This window comes from Salvelinus alpinus, chromosome 24, assembly GCF_045679555.1.
Source record: "Salvelinus alpinus chromosome 24, SLU_Salpinus.1, whole genome shotgun sequence".
Taxonomy (NCBI): domain Eukaryota; kingdom Metazoa; phylum Chordata; class Actinopteri; order Salmoniformes; family Salmonidae; genus Salvelinus; species Salvelinus alpinus.
The window spans coordinates 50,557,765-50,580,988 of record NC_092109.1 but is presented as its reverse complement, the minus strand read 5'-3'; positions in this window follow the sequence as shown (position 1 = coordinate 50,580,988).

The following is a 23,224-nucleotide window of genomic DNA, read 5'->3' as shown; positions in this document are numbered from 1 at the left end:
GGCTGGTAGATGTCTAGTCTCCCTAATGGCTCTAATCTGATAGTGGTAGTGGGGTGGTAGATGTCTAGTCTTCTTTATGGCTCTAATCTGATAGTGGTATTGTGGTGGTTGATGTCTAGTCTCCCTAATGGCTCTAATCTGATAGTGGTAGTGGGGTGGTAGATGTCTAGTCTTCTTTATGGCTCTAATCTGATAGTGGTATTGTGGTGGTTGATGTCTAGTCTCCTTTATGGCTCTAATCTGATAGTGGTAGATATGGTAGATGTCTAGTCTCCTTTGTGGCTCTAATATGATGGTGGTAGTGGGGTCGTAGATTTCTATTCTCCCTTATGGCTCTAATCTTATAGTGGTAGTGAGGTGGTCGATGTCTAGTCTCCCTTGTGGCTCTAATCTGATAGTTGTAGTGAGCTGGTAGATGTCTAGTCTCCCTTGTGGCTGTAATCTGATAGTGGTTGTGGGTTGGTAGATGTCTAGTCTCCCTTGTGGCTCTAATCTTATAGTGGTAGTGGGTTGGTAGATGTCTAGTCTCCTTTATAACTCTAATCTGATAGTGGTAGTGGGCTGGTAGATGTCTAGTCTCCTTTATGGCTCTAATCTGATAGTTGTAGTGAGCTGGTAGATGTCTAGTCTCCCTTGTGGCTCTAATCTGATAGTTGTAGTGGGCTGGTAGATGTCTAGTCTCCCTTGTGGCTCTAATCTTATAGTAGTAGTGGGTTGGTAGATGTCTAGTCTCCTTTATAACTCTAATCTTATAGTGGTAGTGGGGTGCTAGATGTCTAGTCTCCCTTATTGCTCTAATCTGATAGTGGTAGTGGGCTGGTAGATGTCTAGTCTCCCTAATGGCTCTAATCTGATAGTTGTAGTGGGCTGGTAGATGTCTAGTCTCCCTTATGGCTCTAATCTGATAGTGGTAGTGGGGTGGTCGATGTCTAGTCTCCCTTATGCCTCTAATCTGATAGTGGTTTTGTGGTGGTTGATGTCTAGTCTCCTTTATGGTTCTAATCTGATAGTGGTAGATATGGTAGATGTCTAGTCTCCTTTGTGGCTCTAATATGATGGTGGTAGTGGGGTCGTAGATATCTAGTCTCCCTTATGGCTCTAATCTGATAGTGGTAGTGGGCTGGTAGATGTCTAGTCCCCCTAATGGCTCTAATCTGATAGTGGTAGTGGGGTGCTAGATGTCTAGTCTCCCTTATGGCACTAATCTGATAGTGGTAGTGGGGTGCTAGATGTCTAGTCTCCCTTAAGGCTCTAATCTGATAGTTGTAGTGGAGTGGTAGATGTCTAGTCTTCTTTATGGCTCTAATCTGATAGTGGTTTTGTGGTGGTTGATGTCTAGTCTCCTTTATGGCTCTAATCTGATAGTGGTAGATATGGTAGATGTCTAGTCTCCTTTGTGGCTCTAATATGATGGTGGTAGTGGGGTTGTAGATATCTAGTATCCCTTATGACTCTAATCTGATAGTGGTAGTGGGCTGGTATATGTCTAGTCTCCTTTATAACTCTAATCTGATAGTGGAAGTGGGGTGGTAGATGTCTAGTCTCGCTTGTGTCACTAATCTGATAGTGGTTGTGGGTTGGTAGATGTCTAGTCTCCTTTATAACTCTAATCTGATAGTGGTAGTGGGCTGGTAGATGTCTAGTCTCCCTAATGGCTCTAATCTGATAGTGGTTGTGGGTTGGTAGATGTCTAGTCTCCTTTATGGCTCTAATCTGATAGTGGTAGTGGGCTGGTAGATGTCTAGTCTCCCTTATGGCTCTAATCTGATAGTGGTAGTGGGCTGGTAGATGTCTAGTCTCCCTAATGGCTCTAATCTGATAGTGGTTGTGGGTTGGTAGATGTCTAGTCTCCCTTATGGCTCTAATCTGATAGTGGTAGTGGGCTGGTAGATGTCTAGTCTCCCTAATGGCTCTAATCTGATAGTTGTAGTGGGCTGGTAGATGTCTAGTCTCCCTAATGGCTCTAATCTGATAGTTGTAGTGGGCTGGTAGATGTCTAGTCTCCCTTGTGGCTCTAATCTTATAGTAGTAGTGGGTTGGTAGATGTCTAGTCTCCCTTATGGCTCTAATCTGATAGTGGTAGTGGGGTGGTCGATGTCTAGTCTCCCTTATGCCTCTAATCTGATAGTGGTTTTGTGGTGGTTGATGTCTAGTCTCCTTTATATTTCTAATCTGATAGTGGTAGATATGGTAGATGTCTAGTCTCCTTTGTGGCTCTAATATGATGGTGGTAGTGGGGTCGTAGATATCTAGTCTCCCTTATGGCTCTAATCTGATAGTGGTAGTGGGCTGGTAGATGTCTAGTCTCCCTAATGGCTCTAATCTGATAGTGGTAGTGGGGTGCTAGATGTCGAGTCTCCCTTATGGCACTAATCTGATAGTGGTAGTGGGGTGCTAGATGTCTAGTCTCCCTTATGGCTCTAATCTGATAGTTGTAGTGGAGTGGTAGATGTCTAGTCTTCTTTATGGCTCTAATCTGATAGTGGTTTTGTGGTGGTTGATGTCTAGTCTCCTTTATGGCTCTAATCTGATAGTGGTAGATATGGTAGATGTCTAGTCTCCTTTGTGGCTCTAATATGATGGTGGTAGTGGGGTTGTAGATATCTAGTATCCCTTATGACTCTAATCTGATAGTGGTAGTGGGCTGGTATATGTCTAGTCTCCTTTATAACTCTAATCTGATAGTGGAAGTGGGGTGGTAGATGTCTAGTCTCGCTTGTGTCACTAATCTGATAGTGGTTGTGGGTTGGTAGATGTCTAGTCTCCTTTATAACTCTAATCTGATAGTGGTAGTGGGCTGGTAGATGTCTAGTCTCCCTGATGGCTCTAATCTGATAGTGGTTGTGGGTTGGTAGATGTCTAGTCTCCTTTATAACTCTAATCTGATAGTGGTAGTGGGGTGGTCGATGTCTAGTCTCCCTTATGGCTCTAATCTGATAGTGGTAGTGGGGTGCTAGATGTCTAGTCTCCCTTATGGCTCTAATCTGATAGTGGTAGTGGGCTGGTAGATGTCTAGTCTCCCTAATGGCTCTAATCTGATAGTGGTAGTGGGGTGGTAGATGTTTAGTCTTCTCTATGGCTCTAATCTGATAGTGGTATTGTGGTGGTGATGTCTAGTCTCCTTTATGGCTCTAATCTGATAGTGGTAGATATGGTAGATGTCTAGTCTCCTTTGTGGCTCTAATATGATGGTGGTAGTGGGGTCGTAGATATCTAGTCTCCCTTATGGCTCTAATCTGATAGTGGTAGTGGGTTGGTAGATTTCTATTCTCCCTTATGGCTCTAATCTTATAGTGGTAGTGAGGTGGTCGATGTCTAGTCTCCCTTGTGGCTCTAATCTGATAGTTGTAGTGAGCTGGTAGATGTCTTGTCTCCCTTGTGGCTGTAATCTGATAGTGGTTGTGGGTTGGTAGATGTCTAGTCTCCCTTGTGGCTCTAATCTGATAGTTGTAGTGGGCTGGTAGATGTCTAGTCTGCCTTGTGGCTCTAATCCTATAGTGGTAGTTGGTTGGTAGATGTCTAGTCTTCTTTATAACTCTAATCTGATAGTGGTAGTGGGCTGGTAGATGTCTAGTCTCCTTTATGGCTCTAATCTGATAGTGGTAGTGGGCTGGTAGATGTCTAGTCTCCTTTATGGCTCTAATCTGATAGTGGTTTTGTGGTGGTTGATGTCTAGTCTCCTTTATGGCTCTAATCTGATAGTGGTAGATGTGGTAGATGTCTAGTCTCCTTTGTGGCTCTAATATGATGGTGGTAGTGGGGTTGTAGATATCTAGTATCCCTTATGACTCTAATCTGATAGTGGTAGTGGGGTGGTAGATGTCTAGTCGCCTTTATAACTCTAATCTGATAGTGGTAGTAGGCTGGTAGATGTCTAGTCTCCCTAATGGCTCTAATCTGATAGTTGTAGTGGGTTGGTAGATGTCTAGTCTCCTTTATGGCTCTAATCTGATAGTGGTTTTGTGGTGGTTGATGTCTAGTCTCCTTTATGGCTCTAATCTGATAGTGGTAGATGTGGTAGATGTCTAGTCTCCTTTGTGGCTCTAATATGATGGTGGTAGTGGGGTTGTAGATATCTAGTATCCCTTATGACTCTAATCTGATAGTGGTAGTGGGGTGGTAGATGTCTAGTCGCCTTTATAACTCTAATCTGATAGTGGTAGTGGGCTGGTAGATGTCTAGTCTCCCTAATGGCTCTAATCTGATAGTTGTAGTGGGTTGGTAGATGTCTAGTCTCCTTTATAACTCTAATCTGATAGTGGTAGTGGGCTGGTAGATGTCTAGTCTCCCTAATGGCTCTAATCTGATAGTTGAAGTGGGTTGGTAGATGTCTAGTCTCCTTTATGGCTCTAATCTGATAGTGGTACTGGGTTGGTAGATGTCTAGTCTCCTTTATAACTCTAATCTGATAATGGTAGTGGGCTGGTAGATGTCTAGTCTCCCTTGTGGCTCTAATCTTATAGTGGTAGTGGGTTGGTAGATGTCTAGTCACCTTTATAAATCTAATCTGATAGTGGTAGTGGGGTGGTTGATGTCTAGTCTCCTTTATGGCTCTAATCTGATAGTGGTAGATGTGGTAGATGTCTAGTCTCCTTTTTGGCTCTAATCTGATAGTGGTAGTGGGTTGGTAGATGTCTAGTCTCCTTTATGCCTCTAATCTGATAGTGGTAGTGGGCTGGTAGATGTCTAGTCTCCCTTATGGCTCTAATCTGATAGTGGTAGTGTGGTGGTTGATGTCTAGTCTCCTTTATGGCTCTAATCTGATAGTGGTAGATATGGTAGATGTCTAGTCTCCTTTGTGGCTCTAATATGATGGTGGTAGTGGGGTCGTAGATATCTAGTCTCCCTTATGGCTCTAATCTGATAGTGGTAGTGGGTTGGTAGATTTCTATTCTCCCTTATGGCTCTAATCTTATAGTGGTAGTGAGGTGGTCGATGTCTAGTCTCCCTTGTGGCTCTAATCCGATAGTTGTAGTGAGCTGGTAGATGTCTTGTCTCCCTTGTGGCTCTAATCTGATAGTTGTAGTGGGCTGGTAGATGTCTAGTCTGCCTTGTGGCTCTAATCTGATAGTTGTAGTGAGCTGGTAGATGTCTAGTCTCCCTTGTGGCTCTAATCTGATAGTTGTAGTGGGCTGGTAGATGTCTAGTCTGCCTTGTGGCTCTAATCTGATAGTTGTAGTGGGCTGGTAGATGTCTAGTCTCCCTTGTGGCTCTAATCTGATAGTTGTAGTGGGCTGGTAGATGTCTAGTCTCCCTTGTGGCTCTAATCTTATAGTGGTAGTGGGTTGGTAGATGTCTAGTCTCCTTTATAACTCTAATATGATAGTGGTAGTGGGGTGGTTGATGTCTAGTCTCCTTTATGGCTCTAATCTGATAGTGGTAGATGTGGTAGATGTCTAGTCTCCTTTGTGGCTCTAATCTGATAGTGGTAGTGGGTTGGTAGATGTCTAGTCTCCTTTATGCCTCTAATCTGATAGTGGTAGTGGGCTGGTAGATGTCTAGTCTCCCTAATGGCTCTAATCTGATAGTGGTTGTGGGTTGGTAGATGTCTAGTCTCCCTTATGGCTCTAATCTGATACTGGTAGTGGGGTGCTAGATGTCTAGTCTCCCTTATGGCTCTAATCTGATAGTGGTAGTGGGCTGGTAGATGTCTAGTCTCCCTAATGGCTCTAATCTGATAGTGGTAGTGGGGTGGTAGATGTCTAGTCTTCTTTATGGCTCTAATCTGATAGTGGTAGATATGGTAGATGTCTAGTCTCCTTTGTGGCTCTAATATGATGGTGGTAGTGGGGTCGTAGATATCTAGTCTCCCTTATGGCTCTAATCTGATAGTGGTAGTGGGTTGGTAGATTTCTATTCTCCCTTATGGCTCTAATCTTATAGTGGTAGTGAGGTGGTCGATGTCTAGTCTCCCTTGTGGCTCTAATCTGATAGTTGTAGAGAGCTGGTAGATGTCTTGTCTCCCTTGTGGCTGTAATCTGATAGTGGTTGTGGGTTGGTAGATGTCTAGTCTCCCTTGTGGCTCTAATCTGATAGTTATAGTGGGCTGGTAGATGTCTAGTCTGCCTTGTGGCTCTAATCCTATAGTGGTAGTTGGTTGGTAGATGTCTAGTCTTCTTTATAACTCTAATCTGATAGTGGTAGTGGGCTGGTTGATGTCTAGTCTCCTTTATGGCTCTAATCTGATAGTGGTAGTGGGCTGGTAGATGTCTAGTCTCCTTTATGGCTCTAATCTGATAGTGGTTTTGTGGTGGTTGATGTCTAGTCTCCTTTATGGCTCTAATCTGATAGTGGTGGATGTGGTAGATGTCTAGTCTCCTTTGTGGCTCTAATATGATGATGGTAGTGGGGTTGTAGATATCTAGTATCCCTTATGACTCTAATCTGATAGTGGTAGTGGGGTGGTAGATGTCTAGTCACCTTTATAACTCTAATCTGATAGTGGTAGTGGGCTGGTAGATGTCTAGTCTCCCTAATGGCTCTAATCTGATAGTTGTAGTGGGTTGGTAGATGTCTAGTCTCCTTTATAACTCTAATCTGATAGTGGTAGTGGGCTGGTAGATGTCTAGTCTCCTTTATGGCTCTAATCTGATAGTGGTACAGGGTTGGTAGATGTCTAGTCTCCTTTATAACTCTAATCTGATAATGGTAGTGGGCTGGTAGATGTCTAGTCTCCCTTGTGGCTCTAATCTGATAGTTGTAGTGGGCTGGTAGATGTCTAGTCTCCCTTGTGGCTCTAATCTTATAGTGGTAGTGGGTTGGTAGATGTCTAGTCTCCTTTATAACTCTAATCTGATAGTGGTAGTGGGGTGGTTGATGTCTAGTCTCCTTTATGGCTCTAATCTGATAGTGGTAGATGTGGTAGATGTCTAGTCTCCTTTGTGGCTCTAATCTGATAGTGGTAGTGGGTTGGTAGATGTCTAGTCTCCTTTATGCCTCTAATCTGATAGTGGTAGTGGGCTGGTAGATGTCTAGTCTCCCTTATGGCTCTAATCTGATAGTGGTAGTGTCGTGCTAGATGTCTAGTCTCCCTTATGGCTCTAATCTGATAGTGGTAGTGGGCTGGTAGATGTCTAGTCTCCTTTATAACTCTAATCTGATAGTGGTAGTGGGCTGGTAGATGTCTAGTCTCCCTTATGGCTCTAATCTGATAGTGGTAGTGTCGTGCTAGATGTCTAGTCTCCCTTATGGCTCTAATCTGATAGTGGTAGTGGGCTGGTAGATGTCTAGTCTCCTTTATAACTCTAATCTGATAGTGGTAGTGGGCTGGTAGATGTCTAGTCTCCCTTATGGCTCTAATCTGATAGTGGTTTTGTGGTGGTTGATGTCTAGTCTCCCTAATGGCTCTAATCTGAATTTGGTAGATATGGTAGATGTCTAGTCTCCCTTGTGGCTCTAATCTGATAGTGGTTGTGGGTTGGTAGATGTCTAGTCTCCCTTGTGGCTCTAATCTGATAGTTGTAGTGGGCTGGTAGATGTCTAGTCTCCCTTGTGGCTCTAATCTTATAGATAGTGGGTTGGTAGATGTCTAGTCTCCTTTATAACTCTAATCTTATAGTGGTAGTGGGGTGCTAGATGTCTAGTCTCCCTTATGGCTCTAATCTGATAGTGGTAGTGGGCTGGTAGATGTCTAGTCTCCTTTATGGCTCTAATCTGATAGTGGTTTTGTGGTGGTTGATGTCTAGTCTCCTTTATGGCTCTAATCTGATAGTGGTAGATGTGGTAGATGTCTAGTCTCCTTTGTGGCTCTAATATGATGGTGGTAGTGGGGTTGTAGATATCTAGTATCCCTTATGACTCTAATCTGATAGTGGTAGTGGGGTGGTAGATGTCTAGTCGCCTTTATAACTCTAATCTGATAGTGGTAGTGGGCTGGTAGATGTCTAGTCTCCCTAATGGCTCTAATCTGATAGTTGTAGTGGGTTGGTAGATGTCTAGTCTCCTTTATAACTCTAATCTGATCATGGTAGTGGGCTTGTAGATGTCTAGTCTCCCTTGTGGCTCTAATCTGATAGTTGTAGTGGGCTGGTAGATGTCTAGTCTCCCTTGTGGCTCTAATCTGATAGTGGTAGTGCGTTGGTAGATGTCTAGTCTCCTTTATAACTCTAATCTGATAATGGTAGTGGGCTGGTAGATGTCTAGTCTCCCTTGTGGCTCTAATCTGATAGTTGTAGTGGGCTGGTAGATGTCTAGTCTCCCTTGTGGCTCTAATCTTATAGTGGTAGTGGGTTGGTTGATGTCTAGTCTCCTTTATGGCTCTAATCTGATAGTGGTAGATGTGGTAGATGTCTAGTCTCCTTTGTGGCTCTAATCTGATAGTGGTAGTGGGTTGGTAGATGTCTAGTCTCCTTTATGCCTCTAATCTGATAGTGGTAGTGGGCTGGTAGATGTCTAGTCTCCCTAATGGCTCTAATCTGATAGTGGTAGTGGGCTGGTAGATGTCTAGTCTCCTTTATAACTCTAATCTGATAGTGGTAGTGGGGTGGTAGATGTCTAGTCTTCTTTATGGCTCTAATCTGATAGTGGTTTTGTGGTGGTTGATGTCTAGTCTCCCTAATGGCTCTAATCTGAATTTGGTAGATATGGTAGATGTCTAGTCTCCCTTGTGGCTCTAATCTGATAGTGGTTGTGGGTTGGTAGATGTCTAGTCTCCTTTGTGGCTCTAATCTGATAGTTGTAGTGGGCTGGTAGATGTCTAGTCTCCCTTGTGGCTCTAATCTTATAGATAGTGGGTTGGTAGATGTCTAGTCTCCTTTATAACTCTAATCCTATAGTGGTAGTGGGGTGCTAGATGTCTAGTCTCCCTTATGGCTCTAATCTGATAGTGGTAGTGGGCTGGTAGATGTCTAGTCTCCTTTATGGCTCTAATCTGATAGTGGTTTTGTGGTGGTTGATGTCTAGTCTCCCTAATGGCTCTAATCTGATAGTGGTAGTGGGGTGGTAGATGTCTAGTCTTCTTTATGGCTCTAATCTGATAGTGGTTTTGTGGTGGTTGATGTCTAGTCTCCCTAATGGCTCTAATCTGAATTTGGTAGATATGGTAGATGTCTAGTCTCCCTTGTGGCTCTAATCTGATAGTGGTTGTGGGTTGGTAGATGTCTAGTCTCCCTTGTGGCTCTAATCTGATAGTTGTAGTGGGCTGGTAGATGTCTAGTCTCCCTTGTGGCTCTAATCTTATAGATAGTGGGTTGGTAGATGTCTAGTCTCCTTTATAACTCTAATCTTATAGTGGTAGTGGGGTGCTAGATGTCTAGTCTCCCTTATGGCTCTAATCTGATAGTGGTAGTGGGCTGGTAGATGTCTAGTCTCCTTTATGGCTCTAATCTGATAGTGGTTTTGTGGTGGTTGATGTCTAGTCTCCTTTATGGCTCTAATCTGATAGTGGTAGATGTGGTAGATGTCTAGTCTCCTTTGTGGCTCTAATATGATGGTGGTAGTGGGGTTGTAGATATCTAGTATCCCTTATGACTCTAATCTGATAGTGGTAGTGGGGTGGTAGATGTCTAGTCGCCTTTATAACTCTAATCTGATAGTGGTAGTGGGCTGGTAGATGTCTAGTCTCCCTAATGGCTCTAATCTGATAGTTGTAGTGGGTTGGTAGATGTCTAGTCTCCTTTATAACTCTAATCTGATAATGGTAGTGGGCTTGTAGATGTCTAGTCTCCCTTGTGGCTCTAATCTGATAGTTGTAGTGGGCTGGTAGATGTCTAGTCTCCCTTGTGGCTCTAATCTGATAGTGGTAGTGCGTTGGTAGATGTCTAGTCTCCTTTATAACTCTAATCTGATAGTGGTAGTGGGGTGCTAGATGTCTAGTCTCCTTTATAACTCTAATCTGATAGTGGTAGTGGGGTGGTAGATGTCTAGTCTTCTTTATGGCTCTAATCTGATAGTGGTTTTGTGGTGGTTGATGTCTACTCTCCCTAATGGCTCTAATCTGATAGTGGTAGTGGGGTGGTAGATGTCTAGTCTTCTTTATGGCTCTAATCTGATAGTGGTTTTGTGGTGGTTGATGTCTAGTCTCCCTAATGGCTCTAATCTGAATTTGGTAGATATGGTAGATGTCTAGTCTCCCTTGTGGCTCTAATCTGATAGTGGTTGTGGGTTGGTAGATGTCTAGTCTCCCTTGTGGCTCTAATCTGATAGTTGTAGTGGGCTGGTAGATGTCTAGTCTCCCTTGTGGCTCTAATCTTATAGATAGTGGGTTGGTAGATGTCTAGTCTCCTTTATAACTCTAATCCTATAGTGGTAGTTGGTTGGTAGATGTCTAGTCTCCTTTATAACTCTAATCTGATAGTGGTAGTGGGCTGGTAGATGTCTAGTCTCCTTTATGGCTCTAATCTGATAGTGGTAGTGGGCTGTTAGATGTCTAGTCTCCTTTATGGCTCTAATCTGATAGTGGTTTTGTGGTGGTTGATGTCTAGTCTCCTTTATGGCTCTAATCTGATAGTGGTAGATGTGGTAGATGTCTAGTCTCCTTTGTGGCTATAATATGATGGTGGTAGTGGGGTTGTAGATATTTAGTATCCCTTATGACTCTAATCTGATAGTGGTAGTGGGGTGGTAGATGTCTAGTCGCCTTTATAACTCTAATCTGATAGTGGTAGTGGGCTGGTAGATGTCTAGTCTCACTAATGGCTCTAATCTGATAGTTGTAGTGGGTTGGTAGATGTCTAGTCTCCTTTATAACTCTAATCTGATAGTGGTAGTGGGCTGGTAGATGTCTAGTCTCCTTTATAACTCTAATCTGATAATGGTAGTGGGCTGGTAGATGTCTAGTCTCCCTTGTGGTTCTAATCTGAAATTGGTAGATATGGTAGATGTCTAGTCTCCCTTGTGGCTCTAATCTGATAGTGGTTGTGGGTTGGTAGATGTGTAGTCTCCCGTGTGGCTCTAATCTGATAGTTGTAGTGGGCTGGTAGATGTCTAGTCTCCCTTGTGGCTCTAATCTTATAGTGGTAGTGGGTTGGTAGATGTCTAGTCTCCTTTATAACTCTAATCTGATAGTGGTAGTGGGGTGGTTGATGTCTAGTCTCCTTTATGGCTCTAATCTGATAGTGGTAGATGTGGTAGATGTCTAGTCTCCTTTGTGGCTCTAATCTGATAGTGGTAGTGGGTTGGTAGAAGTCTAGTCTGCTTTATGCCTCTAATCTGATAGTGGTAGTGGGCTGGTAGATGTCTAGTCTCCCTAATGGCTCTAATCTGATAGTGGTTGTGGGTTGGTAGATGTCTAGTCTCCCTTATGGCTCTAATCTGATACTGGTAGTGGGGTGCTAGATGTCTAGTCTCCCTTATGGCTCTAATCTGATAGTGGTAGTGGGCTGGTAGATGTCTAGTCTCCCTAATGGCTCTAATCTGATAGTGGTAGTGGGGTGGTAGATGTCTAGTCTTCTTTATGGCTCTAATCTGATAGTGGTATTGTGGTGGTTGATGTCTAGTCTCCTTTATGGCTCTAATCTGATAGTGGTAGATATGGTAGATGTCTAGTCTCCTTTGTGGCTCTAATATGATGGTGGTAGTGGGGTCGTAGATATCTAGTCTCCCTTATGGCTCTAATCTGATAGTGGTAGTGGGTTGGTAGATTTCTATTCTCCCTTATGGCTCTAATCTTATAGTGGTAGTGAGGTGGTCGATGTCTAGTCTCCCTTGTGGCTCTAATCTGATAGTTGTAGTGAGCTGGTAGATGTCTAGTCTCCCTTGTGGCTGTAATCTGATAGTGGTTGTGGGTTGGTAGATGTCTAGTCTCCCTTGTGGCTCTAATCTGATAGTTGTAGTGGGCTGGTAGATGTCTAGTCTGCCTTGTGGCTCTAATCTTATAGTGGTAGTTGGTTGGTAGATGTCTAGTCTCCTTTATAACTTTAATCTGATAGTGGTAGTGGGCTGGTAGATGTCTAGTCTCCTTTATGGCTCTAATCTGATAGTGGTAGTGGGCTGTTAGATGTCTAGTCTCCTTTATGGCTCTAATCTGATATTGGTTTTGTGGTGGTTGATGTCTAGTCTCCTTTATGGCTCTAATCTGATAGTGGTAGATGTGGTAGATGTCTAGTCTCCTTTGTGGCTCTAATATGATGGTGGTAGTGGGGTTGTAGATATTTAGTATCCCTTATGACTCTAATCTGATAGTGGTAGTGGGGTGGTAGATGTCTAGTCACCTTTATAACTCTAATCCGATAGTGGTAGTGGGTTGGTAGAAGTCTAGTCTGCTTTATGCCTCTAATCTGATAGTGGTAGTGGGCTGGTAGATGTCTAGTCTCCCTAATGGCTCTAATCTGATAGTGGTTGTGGGTTGGTAGATGTCTAGTCTCCCTTATGGCTCTAATCTGATACTGGTAGTGGGGTGCTAGATGTCTAGTCTCCCTTATGGCTCTAATCTGATAGTGGTAGTGGGCTGGTAGATGTCTAGTCTCCCTAATGGCTCTAATCTGATAGTGGTAGTGGGGTGGTAGATGTCTAGTCTTCTTTATGGCTCTAATCTGATAGTGGTATTGTGGTGGTTGATGTCTAGTCTCCTTTATGGCTCTAATCTGATAGTGGTAGATATGGTAGATGTCTAGTCTCCTTTGTGGCTCTAATATGATGGTGGTAGTGGGGTCGTAGATATCTAGTCTCCCTTATGGCTCTAATCTGATAGTGGTAGTGGGTTGGTAGATTTCTATTCTCCCTTATGGCTCTAATAGATTCTTATAGTGGTAGTGAGGTGGTCGATGTCTAGTCTCCCTTGTGGCTCTAATCTGATAGTTGTAGTGGGCTGGTAGATGTCTAGTCTGCCTTGTGGCTCTAATCTTATAGTGGTAGTTGGTTGGTAGATGTCTAGTCTCCTTTATAACTTTAATCTGATAGTGGTAGTGGGCTGGTAGATGTCTAGTCTCCTTTATGGCTCTAATCTGATAGTGGTAGTGGGCTGTTAGATGTCTAGTCCCCTTTATGGCTCTAATCTGATATTGGTTTTGTGGTGGTTGATGTCTAGTCTCCTTTATGGCTCTAATCTGATAGTGGTAGATGTGGTAGATGTCTAGTCTCCTTTGTGGCTCTAATATGATGGTGGTAGTGGGGTTGTAGATATTTAGTATCCCTTATGACTCTAATCTGATAGTGGTAGTGGGGTGGTAGATGTCTAGTCACCTTTATAACTCTAATCTGATAGTGGTAGTGGGCTGGTAGATGTCTAGTCTCCCTAATGGCTCTAATCTGATAGTTGTAGTGGGTTGGTAGATGTCTAGTCTCCTTTATAACTCTAATCTGATAGTGGTAGTGGGCTGGTAGATGTCTAGTCTCCTTTATAACTCTAATCTGATAATGGTAGTGGGCTGGTAGATGTCTAGTCTCCCTTGTGGCTCTAATCTGATAGTTTTAGTGGGTTGGTAGATGTCTAGTCTCCCTTGTGGCTCTAATCTTATAGTGGTAGTGGAGTGGTAGATGTCTAGTCTCCTTTATAACTCTAATCTGATAGTGGTAGTGGGGTGGTTGATGTCTAGTCTCCTTTATGGCTCTAATCTGATAGTGGTAGATGTGGTAGATGTCTAGTCTCCTTTGTGGCTCTAATCTGATAGTGGTAGTGGGTTGGTAGATGTCTAGTCTCCTTTATGCCTCTAATCTGATAGTGGTAGTGGGCTGGTAGATTTCTAGTCTCCCTTATGGCTCTCATCTGATAGTGGTAGTGTCGTACTAGATGTCTAGTCTCCCTTATGGCTCTAATCTGATAGTGGTAGTGGGCTGGTAGATGTCTAGGCTCCTTTATAACTCTAATCTGATAGTGGTAGTGGGCTGGTAGATGTCTAGTCTCCCTTATGGCTCTAATCTGATAGTGGTAGTGGGGTGCTAGATGTCTAGTCTCCCTAATGGCTCTAATCTGATAGTGGTAGTGGGGTGGTAGATGTCTAGTCTTCTTTATGGCTCTAATCTGATAGTGGTTTTGTGGTGGTTGATGTCTAGTCTCCCTAATGGCTCTAATCTGATAGTGGTAGTGGGGTGGTAGATGTCTAGTCTTCTTTATGGCTCTAATCTGATAGTGGTAGATATGGTAGATGTCTAGTCTCCCTTGTGGCTCTAATCTGATAGTTGTAGTGGGCTGGTAGATGTCTAGTCTCCCTTGTGGCTCTAATCTTATAGTGGTAGTGGGCTGGTAGATGTCTAGTCTCCTTTATAACTCTAATCGGATAGTGGTAGTGGGGTGGTTGATATCTAGTCTCCTTTATGGCTCTAATCTGATAGTGGTAGATGTGGTAGATGTCTAGTGTCCTTTGTGGCTCTAATCTGAGAGTGGTAGTGGGTTGGTAGATGTCTAGTCTCCTTTATGGCTCTAATCTGATAGTGGTAGTGGGCTGGTAGATGTCTAGTCTCCCTTATGGCTCTAATCTGATAGTGGTAGTGGGGTGCTAGATGTCTAGTCTCCCTTATGGCTCTAATCTGATAGTGGTAGTGGGCTGGTAGATGTCTAGTCTCCCTCATGGCTCTAATCTGATAGTGGTAGTGGGGTGGTAGATGTCTAGTCTCCTTTATGGCTCTAATCGGATAGTGATAGTGGTAGATGTCTAGTCTCCCTTGTGGCTCTAATCTTATAGTGGTAGTGGGTTGGTAGATGTCTAGTCTCCTTTATAACTCTAATCTGATAGTGGTAGCAGGGTGGTTGATGTCTAGTCTCCTTTATGGCTCTAATCTGATAGTGGTAGATGTGGTAGATGTCTAGTCTCCTTTGTGGCTCTAATCTGATAGTGATAGTGGGGTGCTAGATGTCTAGTCTCCCTTATGGCTCTAATCTGATAGTGGTAGTGGGCTGGTAGATGTCTAGTCTCCTTTATAACTCTAATCTGATAGTGGTAGTGGGCTGGTAGATGTCTAGTCTCCTTTATGGCTCTAATCTGATAGTGGTAGTGGGCTGTTAGATGTCTAGTCTCCTTTATGGCTCTAATCTGATAGTGGTTTTGTGGTGGTTGATGTCTAGTCTCCTTTATGGCTCTAATCTGATAGTGGTAGTGGGCTGGTAGATGTCTAGTCTCCCTAATGGCTCTAATCTGATAGTTGTAATGGGTTGGTAGATGTCTCGTCTCCTTTATAACTCTAATCTGATAGTGGTAGTGGGCTGGTAGATGTCTAGTCTCCCTAATGGCTCTAATCTTATAGTGGTAGTGGGTTGGTAGATGTCTAGTCTCCTTTATAACTCTAATCTGATAGTGGTAGTGGGGTGGTTGATGTCTAGTCTCCTTTATGGCTCTAATCTGATAGTGGTAGATGTGGTAGATGTCTAGTCTCCTTTGTGGCTCTAATCTGATAGTGGTAGTGGGTTGGTAGATGTCTAGTCTCCTTTATGCCTCTAATCTGATAGTGGTAGTGCGCTGGTAGATGTCTAGTCTCCCTTATGGCTCTAATCTGATAGTGGTAGTGTCGTGCTAGATGTCTAGTCTCCCTTATGGCTCTAATCTGATAGTGGTAGTGGGCTGGTAGATGTCTAGTCTCCCTTATGGCTCTAATCTGATAGTGGTAGTGGGGTGCTAGATGTCTAGTCTCCCTAATGGCTCTAATCTGATAGTGGTAGTGGGGTGGTAGATGTCTAGTCTGCTTTATGGCTCTAATCTGATAGTGGTTTTGTGGTGGTTGATGTCTAGTCTCCCTAATGGCTCTAATCTGATAGTGGTAGTGGGGTGGTAGATGTCTAGTCTTCTTTATGGCTCTAATCTGATAGTGGTTTTGTGGTGGTTGATGTCTAGTCTCCCTAATGGCTCTAATCTGAAATTGGTAGATATGGTAGATGTCTAGTCTCCCTTGTGGCTCTAATCTGATAGTGGTTGTGGGTTGGTAGATGTCTAGTCTCCCTTATGGCTCTAATCTGATAGTGGTAGTGGGGTGCTAGATGTCTAGTCTCCCTAATGGCTCTAATCTGATAGTGGTAGTGGGGTGGTAGATGTCTAGTCTTCTTTATGGCTCTAATCTGATAGTGGTTTTGTGGTGGTTGATGTCTAGTCTCCCTAATGGCTCTAATCTGATAGTGGTAGTGGGGTGGTAGATGTCTAGTCTTCTTTATGGCTCTAATCTGATAGTGGTTTTGTGGTGGTTGATGTCTAGTCTCCCTAATGGCTCTAATCTGAAATTGGTAGATATGGTAGATGTCTAGTCTCCCTTGTGGCTCTAATCTGATAGTGGTTGTGGGTTGGTAGATGTCTAGTCTCCCTTGTGGCTCTAATCTGATAGTTGTAGTGGGCTGGTAGATGTCTAGTCTCCCTTGTGGCTCTAATCTTATAGATAGTGGGTTGGTAGATGTCTAGTCTCCTTTATAACTCTAATCTTATAGTGGTAGTGGGGTGCTAGATGTCTAGTCTCCCTTATGGCTCAAATCTGATAGTGGTAGTGGGGTGCTAGATGTCTAGTCTTTTTTATGGCTCTAATCTGATAGTGGTTTTGTGGTGGTTGATGTCTAGTCTCCTTTATGGCTCTAATCTGATAGTGGTAGATGTGGTAGATGTCTAGTCTCCTTTGTGGCTCTAATATGATGGTGGTAGTGGGGTCGTAGATATCTAGTCTCCCTTATGGCTCTAATCTGATAGTGGTAGTGGGTTGGTAGATTTCTATTCTCCCTTATGGCTCTAATCTTATAGTGGTAGTGAGGTGGTCGATGTCTAGTCTCCCTTGTGGCTCTAATCTGATAGTTGTAGTGAGCTGGTAGATGTCTAGTCTCCCTTGTGGCTGTAATCTGATAGTGGTTGTGGGATGGTAGATGTCTAGTCTCCCTTGTGGCTCTAATCTGATAGTTGTAGTGGGCTGGTAGATGTCTAGTCTGCCTTGTGGCTCTAATCTTATAGTGGTAGTTGGTTGGTAGATGTCTAGTCTCCTTTATAACTCTAATCTGATAGTGGTAGTGGGCTGGTAGATGTCTAGTCTCCTTTATGGCTCTAATCTGATAGTGGTAGTGGGCTGTTAGATGTCTAGTCTCCTTTATGGCTCTAATCTGATAGTGGTTTTGTGGTGGTTGATGTCTAGTCTCCTTTATGGCTCTAATCTGATAGTGGTAGATGTGGTAGATGTCTAGTCTCCTTTGTGGCTCTAATATGATGGTGGTAGTGGGGTTGTAGATATTTAGTATCCCTTATGACTCTAATCTGATAGTGGTAGTGGGGTGGTAGATGTCTAGTCACCTTTATAACTCTAATCTGATAGTGGTAGTGGGCTGGTAGATGTCTAGTCTCCCTAATGGCTCTAATCTGATAGTTGTAGTGGGTTGGTAGATGTCTAGTCTCCTTTATAACTCTAATCTGATAGTGGTAGTGGGCTGGTAGATGTCTAGTCTCCTTTATAACTCTAATCTGATAATGGTAGTGGGCTGGTAGATGTCTAGTCTCCCTTGTGGCTCTAATCTGATAGTTTTAGTGGGTTGGTAGATGTCTAGTCTCCCTTGTGGCTCTAATCTTATAGTGGTAGTGGAGTGGTAGATGTCTAGTCTCCTTTATAACTCTAATCTGATAGTGGTAGTGGGGTGGTTGATGTCTAGTCTCCTTTATGGCTCTAATCTGATAGTGGTAGATGTGGTAGATGTCTAGTCTCCTTTGTGGCTCTAATCTGATAGTGGTAGTGGGTTGGTAGATGTCTAGTCTCCTTTATGCCTCTAATCTGATAGTGGTAGTGGGCTGGTAGATTTCTAGTCTCCCTTATGGCTCTCATCTGATAGTGGTAGTGTCGTACTAGATGTCTAGTCTCCCTTATGGCTCTAATCTGATAGTGGTAGTGGGCTGGTAGATGTCTAGTCTCCTTTATAACTCTAATCTGATAGTGGTAGTGGGCTGGTAGATGTCTAGTCTCCCTTATGGCTCTAATCTGTTAGTGGTAGTGGGGTGCTAGATGTCTAGTCTCCCTAATGGCTCTAATCTGATAGTGGTAGTGGGGTGGTAGATGTCTAGTCTTCTTTATGGCTCTAATCTGATAGTGGTTTTGTGGTGGTTGATGTCTAGTCTCCCTAATGGCTCTAATCTGATAGTGGTAGTGGGGTGGTAGATGTCTAGTCTTCTTTATGGCTCTAATCTGATAGTGGTAGATATGGTAGATGTCTAGTCTCCCTTGTGGCTCTAATCTGATAGTTGTAGTGGGCTGGTAGATGTCTAGTCTCCCTTGTGGCTCTAATCTTATAGTGGTAGTGGGCTGGTAGATGTCTAGTCTCCTTTATAACTCTAATCGGATAGTGGTAGTGGGGTGGTTGATATCTAGTCTCCTTTATGGCTCTAATCTGATAGTGGTAGATGTGGTAGATGTCTAGTGTCCTTTGTGGCTCTAATCTGAGAGTGGTAGTGGGTTGGTAGATGTCTAGTCTCCTTTATGGCTCTAATCTGATAGTGGTAGTGGGCTGGTAGATGTCTAGTCTCCCTTATGGCTCTAATCTGATAGTGGTAGTGGGGTGCTAGATGTCTAGTCTCCCTTATGGCTCTAATCTGATAGTGGTAGTGGGCTGGTAGATGTCTAGTCTCCCTAATGGCTCTAATCTGATAGTGGTAGTGGGGTGGTAGATGTCTAGTCTCCTTTATGGCTCTAATCTGATAGTGGTAGATGTGGTAGATGTCTAGTCTCCCTTGTGGCTCTAATCTTATAGTGGTAGTGGGTTGGTAGATGTCTAGTCTCCTTTATAACTCTAATCTGATAGTGGTAGCAGGGTGGTTGATGTCTAGTCTCCTTTATGGCTCTAATCTGATAGTGGTAGATGTGGTAGATGTCTAGTCTCCTTTGTGGCTCTAATCTGATAGTGATAGTGGGTTGGTAGATGTCTAGTCTCCTTTATGCCTCTAATCTGATAGTGGTAGTGGGCTGGTAGATGTCTAGTCTCCCTTATGGCTCTAATCTGATAGTGGTAGTGGGGTGCTAGATGTCTAGTCTCCCTTATGGCTCTAATCTGATAGTGGTAGTGGGCTGGTAGATGTCTAGTCTCCTTTATAACTCTAATCTGATAGTGGTAGTGGGCTGGTAGATGTCTAGTCTCCTTTATGGCTCTAATCTGATAGTGGTAGTGGGCTGTTAGATGTCTAGTCTCCTTTATGGCTCTAATCTGATAGTGGTTTTGTGGTGGTTGATGTCTAGTCTCCTTTATGGCTCTAATCTGATAGTGGTAGTGGGCTGGTAGATGTCTAGTCTCCCTAATGGCTCTAATCTGATAGTTGTAATGGGTTGGTAGATGTCTAGTCTCCTTTATAACTCTAATCTGATAGTGGTAGTGGGCTGGTAGATGTCTAGTCTCCCTAATGGCTCTAATCTTATAGTGGTAGTGGGTTGGTAGATGTCTAGTCTCCTTTATAACTCTAATCTGATAGTGGTAGTGGGGTGGTTGATGTCTAGTCTCCTTTATGGCTCTAATCTGATAGTGGTAGATGTGGTAGATGTCTAGTCTCCTTTGTGGCTCTAATCTGATAGTGGTAGTGGGTTGGTAGATGTCTAGTCTCCTTTATGCCTCTAATCTGATAGTGGTAGTGCGCTGGTAGATGTCTAGTCTCCCTTATGGCTCTAATCTGATAGTGGTAGTGTCGTGCTAGATGTCTAGTCTCCCTTATGGCTCTAATCTGATGGTGGTAGTGGGCTGGTAGATGTCTAGTCTCCTTTATAACTCTAATCTGATAGTGGTAGTGGGCTGGTAGATGTCTAGTCTCCCTTATGGCTCTAATCTGATAGTGGTAGTGGGGTGCTAGATGTCTAGTCTCCCTAATGGCTCTAATCTGATAGTGGTAGTGGGTTGGTAGATGTCTAGTCTGCTTTATGGCTCTAATCTGATAGTGGTTTTGTGGTGGTTGATGTCTAGTCTCCCTAATGGCTCTAATCTGATAGTGGTAGTGGGGTGGTAGATGTCTAGTCTTCTTTATGGCTCTAATCTGATAGTGGTTTTGTGGTGGTTGATGTCTAGTCTCCCTAATGGCTCTAATCTGAAATTGGTAGATATGGTAGATGTCTAGTCTCCCTTGTGGCTCTAATCTGATAGTGGTTGTGGGTTGGTAGATGTCTAGTCTCCCTTGTGGCTCTAATCTGATAGTGGTAGTGGGGTGCTAGATGTCTAGTCTCCCTAATGGCTCTAATCTGATAGTGGTAGTGGGGTGGTAGATGTCTAGTCTTCTTTATGGCTCTAATCTGATAGTGGTTTTGTGGTGGTTGATGTCTAGTCTCCCTAATGGCTCTAATCTGATAGTGGTAGTGGGGTGGTAGATGTCTAGTCTTCTTTATGGCTCTAATCTGATAGTGGTTTTGTGGTGGTTGATGTCTAGTCTCCCTAATGGCTCTAATCTGAAATTGGTAGATATGGTAGATGTCTAGTCTCCCTTGTGGCTCTAATCTGATAGTGGTTGTGGGTTGGTAGATGTCTAGTCTCCCTTGTGGCTCTAATCTGATAGTTGTAGTGGGCTGGTAGATGTCTAGTCTCCCTTGTGGCTCTAATCTTATAGATAGTGGGTTGGTAGATGTCTAGTCTCCTTTATAACTCTAATCTTATAGTGGTAGTGGGGTGCTAGATGTCTAGTCTCCCTTATGGCTCAAATCTGATAGTGGTAGTGGGGTGCTAGATGTCTAGTCTTCTTTATGGCTCTAATCTGATAGTGGTTTTGTGGTGGTTGATGTCTAGTCTCCTTTATGGCTCTAATCTGATAGTGGTAGATGTGGTAGATGTCTAGTCTCCTTTGTGGCTCTAATATGATGGTGGTAGTGGGGTCGTAGATATCTAGTCTCCCTTATGGCTCTAATCTGATAGTGGTAGTGGGTTGGTAGATTTCTATTCTCCCTTATGGCTCTAATCTTATAGTGGTAGTGAGGTGGTCGATGTCTAGTCTCCCTTGTGGCTCTAATCTGATAGTTGTAGTGAGCTGGTAGATGTCTAGTCTCCCTTGTGGCTCTAATCTGATAGTGGTTGTGGGTTGGTAGATGTCTAGTCTCCCTTGTGGCTCTAATCTGATAGTTGTAGTGGGCTGGTAGATGTCTAGTCTGCCTTGTGGCTCTAATCTTATAGTGGTAGTTGGTTGGTAGATGTCTAGTCTCCTTTATAACTCTAATCTGATAGTGGTAGTGGGCTGGTAGATGTCTAGTCTCCTTTATGGCTCTAATCTGATAGTGGTAGTGGGCTGTTAGATGTCTAGTCTCCTTTATGGCTCTAATCTGATAGTGGTTTTGTGGTGGTTGATGTCTAGTCTCCTTTATGGCTCTAATCTGATAGTGGTAGATGTGGTAGATGTCTAGTCTCCTTTGTGGCTCTAATATGATGGTGGTAGTGGGGTTGTAGATATTTAGTATCCCTTATGACTCTAATCTGATAGTGGTAGTGGGGTGGTAGATGTCTAGTCGCCTTTATAACTCTAATCTGATAGTGGTAGTGGGCTGGTAGATGTCTAGTCTCCCTTGTGGCTCTAATCTGATAGTTGTAGTGGGCTGGTAGATGTCTAGTCTCCTTTATAACTCTAATCTGATAGTGGTAGTGGGCTGGTAGATGTCTAGTCTCCTTTATAACTCTAATCTGATAATGGTAGTGGGCTGGTAGATGTCTAGTCTCCCTTATGGCTCTAATCTGATAGTGGTAGTGGGCTGGTAGATGTCTAGTCTCCCTAATGGCTCTAATCTGATAGTGGTAGTGGAGTGGTAGATGTCTAGTCTCCTTTATAACTCTAATCTGATAGTGGTAGTGGGGTGGTTGATGTCTAGTCTCCTTTATGGCTCTAATCTGATAGTGGTAGATGTGGTAGATGTCTAGTCTCCTTTGTGGCTCTAATCTGATAGTGGTAGTGGGTTGGTAGATGTCTAGTCTCCTTTATGCCTCTAATCTGATAGTGGTAGTGGGCTGGTAGATGTCTAGTCTCCCTTATGGCTCTCATCTGATAGTGGTAGTGTCGTGCTAGATGTCTAGTCTCCCTTATGGCTCTAATCTGATAGTGGTAGTGGGCTGGTAGATGTCTAGTCTCCTTTATAACTCTAATCTGATAGTGGTAGTGGGCTGGTAGATGTCTAGTCTCCCTTATGGCTCTAATCTGTTAGTGGTAGTGGGGTGCTAGATGTCTAGTCTCCCTAATGGCTCTAATCTGATAGTGGTAGTGGGGTGGTAGATGTCTAGTCTTCTTTATGGCTCTAATCTGATAGTGGTTTTGTGGTGGTTGATGTCTAGTCTCCCTAATGGCTCTAATCTGATAGTGGTAGTGGGGTGGTAGATGTCTAGTCTTCTTTATGGCTCTAATCTGATAGTGGTAGATATGGTAGATGTCTAGTCTCCCTTGTGGCTCTAATCTGATAGTTGTAGTGGGCTGGTAGATGTCTAGTCTCCCTTGTGGCTCTAATCTTATAGTGGTAGTGGGCTGGTAGATGTCTAGTCTCCTTTATAACTCTAATCGGATAGTGGTAGTGGGGTGGTTGATATCTAGTCTCCTTTATGGCTCTAATCTGATAGTGGTAGATGTGGTAGATGTCTAGTGTCCTTTGTGGCTCTAATCTGAGAGTGGTAGTGGGTTGGTAGATGTCTAGTCTCCTTTATGCCTCTAATCTGATAGTGGTAGTGGGCTGGTAGATTTCTAGTCTCCCTTATGGCTCTCATCTGATAGTGGTAGTGGGGTGCTAGATGTCTAGTCTCCCTTATGGCTCTAATCTGATAGTGGTAGTGGGCTGGTAGATGTCTAGTCTCCTTTATAACTCTAATCTGATAGTGGTAGTGGGCTGGTAGATGTCTAGTCTCCCTTATGGCTCTAATCTGTTAGTGGTAGTGGGGTGCTAGATGTCTAGTCTCCCTAATGGCTCTAATCTGATAGTGGTAGTGGGGTGGTAGATGTCTAGTCTTCTTTATGGCTCTAATCTGATAGTGGTTTTGTGGTGGTTGATGTCTAGTCTCCCTAATGGCTCTAATCTGATAGTGGTAGTGGGGTGGTAGATGTCTAGTCTTCTTTATGGCTCTAATCTGATAGTGGTAGATATGGTAGATGTCTAGTCTCCCTTGTGGCTCTAATCTGATAGTTGTAGTGGGCTGGTAGATGTCTAGTCTCCCTTGTGGCTCTAATCTTATAGTGGTAGTGGGCTGGTAGATGTCTAGTCTCCTTTATAACTCTAATCGGATAGTGGTAGTGGGGTGGTTGATGTCTAGTCTCCTTTATGGCTCTAATCTGATAGTGGTAGATGTGGTAGATGTCTAGTGTCCTTTGTGGCTCTAATCTGAGAGTGGTAGTGGGTTGGTAGATGTCTAGTCTCCTTTATGGCTCTAATCTGATAGTGGTAGTGGGCTGGTAGATGTCTAGTCTCCCTTATGGCTCTA